The sequence below is a fragment of the Capsicum annuum genome, chromosome 5 (genome assembly GCF_002878395.1).
Source record: "Capsicum annuum cultivar UCD-10X-F1 chromosome 5, UCD10Xv1.1, whole genome shotgun sequence".
In the NCBI taxonomy this organism is placed as follows: domain Eukaryota; kingdom Viridiplantae; phylum Streptophyta; class Magnoliopsida; order Solanales; family Solanaceae; genus Capsicum; species Capsicum annuum.
Genome location: NC_061115.1, coordinates 122794501 through 122807445, shown reverse-complemented (window position 1 = coordinate 122807445; position 12945 = coordinate 122794501). Strand labels below are relative to the sequence as shown.

The window sequence follows — 12945 nt, the reverse complement described above, 5'->3', positions numbered from 1 at the left end:
CCCCCCCCCCCCTTCTTACCCTATCTGTTCTCATTATTTTTTTGTTAAATATATACAAATATTTTTAGAAATATTTTTCTACTTGCATAATAAATATAAGAAAATAAGTAAGAAACAATTTATTTTTCTAGAAAATGTTTTCCTTCTCCATATTGAACATACCTTAAAAAAAGTATTTTTTGTTGTCAAAAATTATTTTTATAAAGAAGCATTTCTTACTCTTTAGATATACACTAAAATATATTTTTGAAAAATATTTATTCAGTCACAAACAAAACACTAGAAAATATTCTTTCACTCAACAACCAAAATAAGAAAATAAGTAAGAAATCAACTTCTTTTCCAAGAAAATATTTTCTAGAAAAATATTTTTCATAAAAACATTTCCCTTCATACCAAACACACCCTATATGTTATAAATTTATTTTACTTTTTTCTCTATTTTAATTTGTCCTTTATAATAAAAAAAGATATCATTAATATTTATTTAGTTTAAGAAATTAATTGATAATTTAAAATTTTATGTTTATCTTTTTTGCAATTAAAATTATTTATTTTTTAAAATATTAATTTTATTATATTTATAAAGTGATATAGTAAATTACTCCTATTAATTATTATTTATTAAGATGTGTCTTAAGATAATAATGAATATATAAAGATGGACAGATAGCTATTAAATTAATATTATTAAGTATGCTCTGAAATCTAAAATTAACTACTTAAATTTTATGTAATCATTTATTGATTGGAAAATATATGGAGAAAATGTAATCTTTTTTTAATTTCATAATTAAATAAATAATTTCTCCATTTCTTATATGCATTTTTTTTCATATTCAAATGATACAAACTTTGATCAATATTTTAAGATGTACTCATTCCTTTTGTTTATTTTTACTTGTCCACTTTTCAATCATCACATAAATTAAAAAATTTTAAATGATAGGGATAACTTTATCATATTACTCTTTGAATATAATAATTTGATATTTTAAAAAATGCATTAAATAATAAATCGTATTTAGTGCTAAGGTAAAATGAATAGAAATGGGTAAATTATCCATTGGTTTTATAAGCTGGACAAAATATTGTTGGACATCCCAAAATTAAAAAATTGACAAGTAAAGATAGACGGATGGAGTATTTCTTAATCAAATGGAATTTTTTTTTAATTATAGTACTTTTCATAAAGTTTTTGAATATCTAAATTTTTTTTTAAAAAAAATTAATCGAATCTAATTTAGCTTTGAAATGTAGTCAAATTGACATGAAAAATGAATGAAGAATATAAAAAGAATTGGAGGAAATACTAAATTGAAACAACTATTTTTAGCAAGCTCGCATAAAATAAAGCGAAAAAGGTATTCTCTCTATTCATTTTTAGTTTGTACTAGAATAACGCGACGTGCATTGCACGTGTATCAAATGCTTTTAAAAATAGACGTATATAAAAAATATAATAGATGTGTGTTTGATATTTTATTAAGTACAAAAAATAAAAATAAAAAAAATGTAAAGTTTTTTGTCTGTCAGGTATTTTATTAAGTATTAAAAAAAACAACGTCAAATGTCAAGATTAAAAAATACTCTTATAGTTAATTAAAGAGAAATTTAGTCATATATATACTTAGTAAGAATAAATTAAAAATTCTATTTTTCTTATTATGAGATGATTGATAATAATAGAAAATATATCATTTAATTTAAAACTTTGTACATATTTAAAATACTTTACATAAATTAATACTAAGTAGAGAATTTATACTAAATTTCAAACATATAAAATATGTATTTTGGGTAAAATAATAAGTAAATATGGCCCAAACCCGTTTTGGCCCAACAACTTAAACAGATAGAACAAATAGGAAAGTAAGCATAATGACTGTTGTCTGAACTCCAGAAGCTTCATCATCTTCTCATGGTCATCTTTGTTTCTCCGTGAATATTTTCTGTCCTAACATTGTTTTGATTTTACTATATTCAGAGCTTATTTAGAGCCTAATATGCAAAATGATTTTCGGAGATAGTTTGTTTGCTGTTACAAATTAGATTCCGTGTTATGTCGTTTCTCAGCTCCAAAATGGTGAGCTATATTAGAGATCTTGTCTCGACCGATGAAAAAAATAAGTCATTTTGGATTTAGGATCTTCAATTTCTCAATGAACTGTGAGCTCTCTTTTTCCTCCACCTCGATTTATTGCGATTAACTGCGATTAGGACAATAAATGTATTGATTTCTTGTTGTGTAGCTTTTTATATCGGTTTTGTGAGTTTGTATTGGTGTGTAGTGTTTACATAAGCATCTTGGTTTGGAGATTTTTTCTTGGTTTTGAGTATTTCAAAGTGGGTTCTTCGGTGCTTCCGAATAATTACTTAATTACTATAGCTTCACATAGCATTGAAATCATACAAGATAGCTATCGTGTTACACCACATAGCGAAGTAAAATGTTTTCTTCTTTTTTGAACAATATTGTCCCTTATGAATGAAGTAAAGGGAAGGTAAGAATATTAGTTTGTCACTAGCCGAACACCATGGTTACCAATGAAGATAAGGTTTTTCAATTAGAAAATAGAGACGCGTTAGAGGTTGATTATGGATAGAAAACCTCGATATAGTAATAAAATTTGGAAGGAATTAGACTTCTCCACAACAAGAAAATTCTTCATTGTAAGCCAAACTTTTTATGAAAAGAAGAAGACGCTTATCAATATCTAGAATATAGATAAAAGACTTACAAAGTTTTGAAAGTGTATTTATGAAGGATACATTAACGATAACTACGCCTCAATCTCAAGATAGATGGGGATACGGTGTCGGTTGTATGAATTGTCACTATCTGTGTCACTCCATTTAGATATAATTTTTATGGATATAATAATGAATTCAATGTTGGACTTGCTTACAACAGAAAGGAAATCTATCGGAGTATTTAACTTTGATAAGCTGACATCTTAATAATGCAGGACGGAAGGAAAACAACAAAGTTTTACTTGTAAAAATATACTCCCTCTGTTTCAAAATTTGTTTTTCTAACTTTCCTCTTTAGTCCATTTCAAAAGAAATATCTCTCTTCTTTTTGGCAAGTCTTTAATTCCAATTTTTCACATAGCATGTTTAAGACCACGAGATTAAAGGACATTCTGATACATTATACATATATACTTTCTTAAACTCTTTGTCAAGTCAAGACCAGACGAACAAACTGAAAATGGAGGGAGTATTAACTAAGGAAACAGCGTAATGGGAATTTGATATGACCATATGTCCTTTTAGTTTATATTTGGTAAGTATTTAGTATAACAATTTTGACAGATAATTTTTAGCTATTTCAATATTTGAGGTTCTTGTATTTCAATTATTTGCTACCCAAGTCTCAGCCATTTCCTTGGTTTATTGATTCTAGATATATGTGTTTTTTCCAGAGAAAGCAAAGTTTGGTGTTAAGATGATAAAAACTTATACAAAATCCTTGGAAACAAAAAAAAGTCTATAAAGCAATTCTGGTTGTACAACAAAAGTTGAATCCCTATGCTCATAAATCGATAAATAAAGTATTCCTTTAGATCATCACCATATCCAGGACAAGACTCATTGCAGCGGGTTATAATTTTTGGATACATAGGAAAGGTAGCTTCAATTATTAATTACTAAAAGTCTAATAATCCATTTGTCTGTTCTTTTTGGATGTAGTATCAAAATCAAAAGCATGTTTTATTATAAAAATAATTTTATAAATGAACTTGTAATTTCAGGGTTTGGGGCTTCAGATTGTAAGGTTTGTGGGTTCTGTCTCACTTTCATTGTTTTGCTTGCCTTTTACTTTCTGAAGATCCTATTCTTTTCCATCTTTTTCAAGTAGAGTGTGCTTCGAACGGGACACAACTTACATCTTTTTAACAAGAAATATAGACGTATCCCCAGAGAACTATGGTCGATATTGGGGTTTGCTGATTCACAGGTGATTGAAAATAATTGTTCTATGTGTACTTCAAGTTGTTCTTGCAGTCTTCTATATGATTTATCCTTATACTAATATAGTTGAACATAGACAGAGAGGTGTCTTCATAGCTTCATTGCTGATGTCAAGAAAAAGTTAATAGACATATTTATCCTATGAGTATGTTATGAGCTCGTTGTGTCAGTAGTCCTCATTGAGATGTTGTTGCTTCAGTTTTACAAAGTTAAATTCATTTAGTTTGAGTAGAGCATTCTAGGCGCATAGAAAGGGTGGTATTTTCACGACCATTTCTTTTTTTGCAATAACTTTTTCATTTCATAATAAATTCAGCTGCTTTTATTTTATCCAAAGAAGTTTCAAGTTAATTGTAAAAGCAAATAAGACTGCAGTAAAAGGCATCAACATGAAAGAAAAAGAGTGATGTCAGTAGTATGAGACATAGAACTTATATAGCTATACAAAAATTATCCATCATCACTTTGTCACAATAGCTCAATCTAATGTAATTGTGCATCTCCTTAACCTGTGAATATGAATATTTGAGGTGAGTTAGTAATAATAAATTAGGATGTGTAAAAAATATTTTGTATCAGGTAATTTGATGTGTTGTATCTTACCTAATATCTCTTTGTAGACGATGTATTTGGTGTATGTTCTTTTTTTTTCTCTTTGGTTGCTCTGTCATGACCAAAACCTTTGTTGTTGACATTGATATTCCTCTTGAGAGTGCAATGTATAGCTATCTACGTACAAAAATATGTTGTGGCAAGTACAATCCAACAATTGGTATTGTATGTCCCTGTGCTTTGTTAATCATTATTGAAAAGCATAATCGCACTGGAAATTATTTTCTAATAAACTGGAATGGGTATCCTCATTTTCGGGAGGCGATAGCTGGATTCGTGGGATAAACACATGCTTGGAAGCATTTTACACAATCATTATTTCTGCATGTATGACGTTTTTTTCAAAATCTCTACATATCATTCTTGTGCCATTACATAAGCCATTGAAAGCATCCAAATTTCTTAATAACATAATAGGCACATTTTTTTTCAAAATTAATCTGCAAATCAATAAAATGTTATAAGAATGATAACGTGAAGAATTTTAATAATAAGTTCCAACCAAATATTATAAAATAAGGTGCAGGCACACTCTAGCTCATATTCAATATCAGGTTCGTGCTAGAAAAATCAGGATGTAAGAGGAGAATCAGGTGCTCCAGAGGCAGCTCCAATAGAAGCATGAGTTCACTTTCTTGTACACACAACTAAAGGTTAGCATTCTATATAATCAGTTTATTTAGTGGTTGTTCCACGCTTTTACCTTCTTAATATTTAAATTCCTAGTTCTGTTTTGCACATCAATTGTATGTGTTTGATCTGGTACTTTGCTATTTCATGAATATTTAGATTGTGCACTTTAGGAAGTCATACGTGGTATTTGGTTATCACTTTGATGTAAATGTTTCATATGTTACATAATTAATATTTTTGCGTTTTTCTATATATGAGGAAGAAAACAACTGGGTATAAGTAGATATGCAAACAAAGAGCAACGTAAGAATAATTAGGGAAGGAGACATGCCCATATACTTAAGGGAGTCTATAGAGAAAGTCAACCTATTTTCACGTTTTGTCAAACTGCCTAAATTTGTGTTGCTACCTGGAATGCTACCGAATTATCAAAAATAGGTAATATGATCTTACTAAGAGATGTTTTTCAGTTAGAAAGTAAATTTTGGCTTTCTTAATGGAATTTATGTTGTTTTAGGTATTATACTGCCACTTTTGATATAGTTTGGATGATATATGTAAGAACATATATGTGTGGAGGGATACTATTTGGTGTGAGAGTATTTAAGTAATCTTCCTGATAATAATTGTTAGTATCATCTTCTTCAGAGTCAAAACTCAGAAACGTTCTACTTTCACCTGGAAATCTGAAAATTAACATTTCATTTAGTTAATCAACGTATTCATTTCTGCTTGCTAGGATAGCCAGTTCTGTTATGTATTTTGCACAACTTGCATTTTTATCCATTGACAAAAATATTTGTTCTACTAATGTATCTTCACCAGTACTACTGCTCGTATTTTGAATAACCAGTTCTTTTGAAAGAAGTGCCAAATCATCTCTTACTGTAGGCTCCTCCCCATTACCTATTGGCAGTAAGAATTCACTGAAAGATGGATCTGTTCTTGCTCTCATATTTCTTGTTAACTTAATCCTTTTCATGTGATGCCATAAGTATGATTTTACCAAACTTGCATTTACTGTTTCAGCTCTTGTAGATTTTGGAATTACTGGAAGTACTTGATGAAAATCTTCTCCAAAAACCATTACTTTTCAACCAAACGGTTCATTAATGTCCAGTATATCTTTAAAGCTCCTATCAACTGTTTCAATTGTTCGACGACTGGCCATATGCACTTCATCCCAAATAATTAGCTTTACTTTTTAATCAATTTAGCTCCACCGCTTTGCTTTGACATACGTGTGATAGTTGCATCAGTTTTCTGAAGCGGTATCTCAAATCTAGAATGAGCTGTACGACCTCTCGATAAAAGAGTCACTACTACACCACTTGTTGTCGTTGCTAATGTTATCATGCCTACTGATCTGATATTTTCAAGTAATCCACTTTATAAGAAAGTTTTTTCGGTCCCTCCAGGTCCATTAACAAAGAATAATCCTGATTGTCCAGACTCAATTCTTTTCAATATGATCTTGAACGCTTGTTCTTGTTCAAGATTTATCTTTGTTTGTGCATCCAAGTCTTCTGGAGACATTATTATAGATTTTTCTTCCCGTATTTCTTTTCATTATGATATAATTCCATCATCCAACCTCTGCTCAAGTTTAGGAATGTTATAATTTTCAATTCTCTTATTCATGCTCTCTAAGAAATGATTTATGCTTTTCAATGTGCATTGAAATTGAGCAGTAGGAGATTTTTCATGTATTCTCTTAAAATCTTCTGACATATCATCATAATATGTATCCCAGAGCATTCTAATATCCATTGGATTACAATGAACCAAAATTATTGCAAATAAATTTCTCAAAGCCTATGGCATTTTGAAGATTACGACCTCACATAAGCATTCAAAAATATTATTATCTGATTCCAGTAAACCTCTTCCATTTGCAGCTTCCTTGAACATTTCATACCTCCTTCCATTAACAGATAACAAGTTTTCAAATGATGTCGGTCTTGGTACGTGATTCAAAAACAATCTCAAATAGTATCTTTCACCTTCTGCTGGGTTAGCTGCGATATTAAAATAAAAAAACTAAGTAAATTGAATTTTAACATAAAAAATATTAAAAGTGATTCTATTAGATGCCTTACCAACAATAATTCGACCAATAGCATATCTTGATTTTCTTGGTGTCCATATATTACCCTGAGGGTTCCAAACATAGTACTCTGGAAATTTCCTGTATAGATATTTTTGTGCTTCACTATCCGTCGAACATCTTCAAAAATATTCTGTGAGCATGGTTTGCGAGACGTATTCCCATGCAATAATATTTTTCAAATTTTGATTCCTCCAATAGCACACTACAATGTGAAAAACTATATTAGAAATAATAATAACTGACAAATAAATATATTTAAATAGGGATATTCTTAATGGTTATTTTTGCATGTAGGGAATGATTTTAAAAGAGTTGTATTCACTATCTCACAACTATTTATTTATTATTTTTCTTATCTTTTGAAAATTTTATTTCATATGTTGCTTTTAAGATTTTTGTCAGAAACTTACCAAATTAATTAAGCTGTATAGATTGCTATGTATAGGGATATGATGGTTCAATATTTTTAGACCACGAAGGAAGTAAGATAAGTGCAATGCAAGCAAGACATTAAAAGGATTTGAATAATAGATGATATAAAAAAAGAAGTGGAAAAAACATATCCCAAGACAGTATCTTGTGTTGATATTCTAATAGCAGCAGCTAGAGACGCCACAATTGCAGTAGGTGGTCCATACTAGATGGTTCCATATGGTAGAAAAGATGGCACAACTTCCACTGCTAAGGAAACTGATGAATTAGTCCCAATGGGTCATGAGTTAGTCACTGATTTGATTGAATTCTTCCAATCCAAAGGATTGAATGTTCTTGACTTGATTTTCCTCTTTGGTGTGTCCTCACACTATATCACAAAGTCAATTTTCACTGGTTGGTTTTAATTGCAATTGAAAGAGATGATTTTGGCATTGCTAAATGAATTAGATGCGGTTCTTTAAGATGTAGTTGAAGTAATTATAGATAAGGTTGATTGTTCGACTCCATATTCTATGTCACAAATTTTATGTGTTTTTTTTATATTTATATTGACCACTTACTTTTATCTTGTGCACCAGACATTTGATGCTAAGTAGATAAAAAAAGTGATGGAAAGATAGATCAAGATGAGTGGAAGGAGTTTGTTTCAAAGAATCTGTCTATTCTAAAGATTATGACCCTTCCATATTTGAAGTTATAACATCAAGCTGTATTACATTAAATGAGCAACACTTTTCCAAATTTTGAGTGCTGATCCTTATGGATACAACAATACAGGATATGCTGCTTACTATAATGACTATCAACAACAATCTAATCAATCCTATCCTCAGCCATCGGGAGCCTTTTGAAATACAGGTGCTCCCTATCAGCCCTTTCCTTATTTCAGAATACAAGGTTCATCATAAGTTAAATTAGTATAATTGCTGAATATATATAGCTTACCTATTTATTTATTTGGGAGATAAAGTTAAAGGTTAATGATGGGAGGCTGCATTTCACTGAGATTGAATTCATAAATTCTCCATAGTGCTTATGGTGCAGTCACCTACTGTGCATCTTGAAAGTTGCTAATTTCATCAATAACTTTTTCTCCATCATCCGATTCGATATAAACAACACACCTATCATGACCTTTATATATGTACTTGTAGAGATGCTTTATTGCTTTTAATCCTGAATAAAACTCTACGTTGACGTGACAATTATATCTAGGGAGCAAATAAGGATTATATGGAATGACCCATTGATTGTTCATTATTATGCCTCGGACCTTTTCTCTTTTTCCATCATTTTGCCTCTTATAAATAGGATATCCATCCTTTTCTTGTAGCAACTTATTACTAAATGGTCAAGGATAGTGATTCTTGTATTATCCATCTTTCATACATGAATTTGCTGGAAGATTCTTTCCACAAGGACCATGCATCATATGATTGACAACCAAATCATGCAATATTGGAATTTTTTTATCAGGAAGTTTAGCGGTAATAAACTTGTCATAATCGTTTGTCGATGTATCTTGTATCCTTGTTCAAGTATCAATAAAAAGTGTATGTGTCGTATCCTTTTTTTTGAAATTCAACCACAAAAACATGTGTTGCAACAGAACCAAATATTTTATTCTTGAATAACTGATCTTTTAAATCTTGTAGATTTGCTCTAAAGAATCTAGTCACCAAGTCAGGTCTGTCTTGAGAAAGTTGTCCTAACAAATTTATCTTCACCCAATCGGGATTACATGTCATTGTGATAAATAGATCTGGATTTCCAAAATGTTGAACCAAAGACATTGCATCCAAATATCTACGACACATGTCTCTAGGACCTCCGACGAATGATGCAAGAAGTATTACTCTCTGGCCTACTTTAGCTTCTCTAATTTCACCCGCTAGGATTCTGTCAAATATACCTTGCAAAATTTCCTTTCTAAGATTTGATTGCTCTAGTCTAAAATATTCATATCGTGTTGTTTCCAGCTTAATGTACATGTCAACGACAAATTGTTGGAAAAATTATCCGCACAATAGTATTATTGTGTCTTTTCCATGACGTATTTGTAGCTTATAGCAGTAGTACTCTCTACATATGACACAATGTTTACCTCCTCGCCGTACACCTAGAAATTTTTTTAAAAACATTGATATGGGAATTTTAATTACCAAAATATGAGAGTCGATATAAATTTATTTCAAAACCACACCTTGTTCATTGTCAAACACCTCATTAGCGGATGCAAATGTAGAAATATTTTGATTGAGGCTTGCAACTCCGGTCTCATGTGAACCTTTTTTGTTTTATGTTGTTTTTGTATTCCTTGGTGCCAACCTGATTCACTATTTGAGAAAAGTAGAGGATACTGGAGTGGTTCATAACAACCATAATAATGTTTAACTCTATGTATATTGCCTAAGTGCTCATGAACAATAATCTCTCTATCAAATGGTACATTGGAATTGTTTTCTTTTATCCAAATAGCAGTAGCTTGATCTACTGATGGTTTGCCGTAGACACGTTGATCTAGTTTAGCATTTGAAGTAATTTGAATTTCTAAATTCTGAAAGCTTGAATGATCCTTTAGCTGGCGAAAAATTGTGCATAAGGATTACCATCCATTATTTATCTTATTATTTCCATAAGTTCTTCAGATAAATTGGCTTCTTTGAGTTTTAAAATCCTATTGCATACCTCATTTTCTGTGTCAAAAAAATACAACTGAAAATAACATGGATTATTATAATGTGAAATTAAGAGGGTAGATCATGATATATTTGACCCTATGTTCTAAAGGTATAAACTCCTTGTCTTGAAGATGCCAGATCATTGACGAGTTGAACACCAAAAGATAAAAATAAAAATATGTTGTTATATCCTCTAATGTGTTTGCAAAATTCTTGTGCTACTTTCGATCGTGAAAAAATAAGTCATAGAGTTGAGCTGGAACTACAACATTTGCAAGCTTGATTGATCCAACTTCACAGTAGAAAGTTGGTGTTTCATGTTCAAACTTCACAGCCTGATAATCTGTAAATGAAGGAACATTTTCCAACGAGTGAATAGACGAAATTGATGGTATGTAGTCAATTTTACCTAAATTTATGGAGATAAATTTTAAAAAAATTAATTAATAATAAATGTGGCACAAATAGAATGGATATATTTGTAATTAATAAGTTAGTATTCTATTACCTTCAATATTATATCATTCGGAAAGAGCTTTCAAGAACCAATTTATTCTATATTTTTTATAGGTCTTTGTTCTTCAATATCAAGATCTTTTGCGGATTGAACCCTTTTGTTAGATCCAAAGAGAAACAAACACTACATGTGTTAGTTTTACACTTAAAAGTGTGGGAAAAGACAAAGATACACTTAAGAATGATAATTAGAATTTCAAGAATTATTATTTTAGTAAGTATATCATTAGAGATAGGGGAAAATAGAGCTTGTATGAGTTTTGGTATGTTTGTTTCATTGTCATATCTTCTTAGCTAAATATTGATTTGTGTAGAAAACAAATATATTGTGTGATAATTATTGACAGTTCGAGCACAACAAATATATTGACGATGTATTACCATGGATAATCTGTTCTACGTGAGGCATATCTAACAGATGTATCTAGGGGAATGCATTGTAAAATTAAAAGGTTCGGAGTACATATATATATATATATTTGTGTGTGCTGCTATTGCTACAACAACCCTACCGCTATCATTCCTACAACTACCTTCTTTGTGAAGTTTGGCTTTACTAAATGAGTATTTGTTTCTTTATTTATTGCACATGACATGACGGTGATTTTTTCTAACATATTTTATTATGTGTTATAGGATATAATGCTTCTGCTAATGAGTGGTAGGACTATGCACGATATGTGAATTCAGATGGAATTGATATGTCTCTAAGTTATTCTGCTTGAACTCTTGCTACAACGTTTGGGGTGTTAAATTTTTTTCCCCGGAATTGGAATTTGGTACCATGGTTTTTTTGGGTTGCTGTTCAGACTTTCTTTCTAGCTCGAGTAACTATTGATTTTTGTCTATGTTTGTGGTTTTGATTTGGTCAAAATACAGGGAGTTTATGGGGACAACGGGTTACTTATGTATCATCATAGATATGAATATTCACCCTTTAATCTATAGTCACCTGCTACTTCGCCTGTCCCTTCTTTGGGGCGGATGTCCAAGTTTATGGATCGTAATTATATCATTATCTGTATTACCTGCCACTTCCCCGACCAGTACATCAAACTCTATTTTAGCTGCCCTGCCAAAAGCTGAGATCACCACCTCTGCAACATCTGCTAACATAGCATTGTTATATGTGGATTCTGCTAATGAAAATTCTAATTTCATTGCAAATGGTGGTGTAAAGGGAAATACTGGGTTAATGGCTATGAGGCCTGCATTCCAGAACTCATCCTTAAAATGCTTATGGTTATTGTGGACTAGGTACCTTGCCTGGAGTAGGTGCTTTAGGTTAGCAGGACCCTAGACTTGGTTTTGATGGTTTGTGTTCCCCCATTCCATGGATTCCTGGATGGTTATTTGGGATATGGTAGACTTAATCTTTACTTTGTCTTCTATTCTAATGCTTTTCTCATGCTTTGCTGCATGGACGTTCCATCACTTTTTTTTCAAAATAAAAAAGATTTGTACAGTTCTGATATGGTGCAGGGTCTACATGAGAATATAGCATCACAAATCCTTTTCAAGTTTGACCCTTTTAGAGGCTATTGGGTTTTCAGTAGCATCCTCGTGGGTTCTATCTTTTTGGGTCTTCTTGATTGTAGTTTTTGACTCTGTTTCTTCATCTAGTACGTCAACTACAATAGGATTTTTAATTTCGTGTACTTCTTCAGCAATGAAGCATCGTGCAGCTCGATCTCTGACATATTTTGCATCCTGACAAGAAATGTGTATTCTTTCTTGGTACTTATCATCAAGGTACGATAAAATGAGGATTCTTCATTCTGTATCAAAGAAGAGAATGTATGAGTAAGAAAAATAAATCTGTATTTAGGACTGTTTCTATTAAGGAAGCTATTTAGAATTGGACGAAGCAAGTAAAAATGAAAAAAAGAACATCAACAGAGAATACCTACTAACTGAACTTAATATTTATTATAAGGACCTCTTTGATGTATAATATCTGTATGTCGCTTAGAAACCTAG

The 12945-nt window shown here is 31.0% G+C and overlaps 1 long non-coding RNA gene across 5 annotated transcripts; it reads left to right on the top strand.

The window, feature by feature from the left end:
* The first annotated feature begins 1873 nt into the window (after positions 1–1873).
* LOC107870787 lies at positions 1874–11957 on the top strand. Of its 5 annotated transcripts, none has more exons than XR_007055869.1 (4): positions 1874–2169; positions 3429–5243; positions 8546–8626; positions 11602–11957. It is a non-coding gene; the product is annotated as an uncharacterized LOC107870787 (long non-coding RNA). The 5 variants fall into 5 exon arrangements; XR_007055870.1 differs by adding an exon at positions 7122–7187 and having other exon boundaries at positions 1874–5243; XR_007055871.1 differs by having other exon boundaries at positions 1875–3633; positions 3759–5243.
* The last annotated feature ends 988 nt before the right edge of the window (positions 11958–12945 follow it).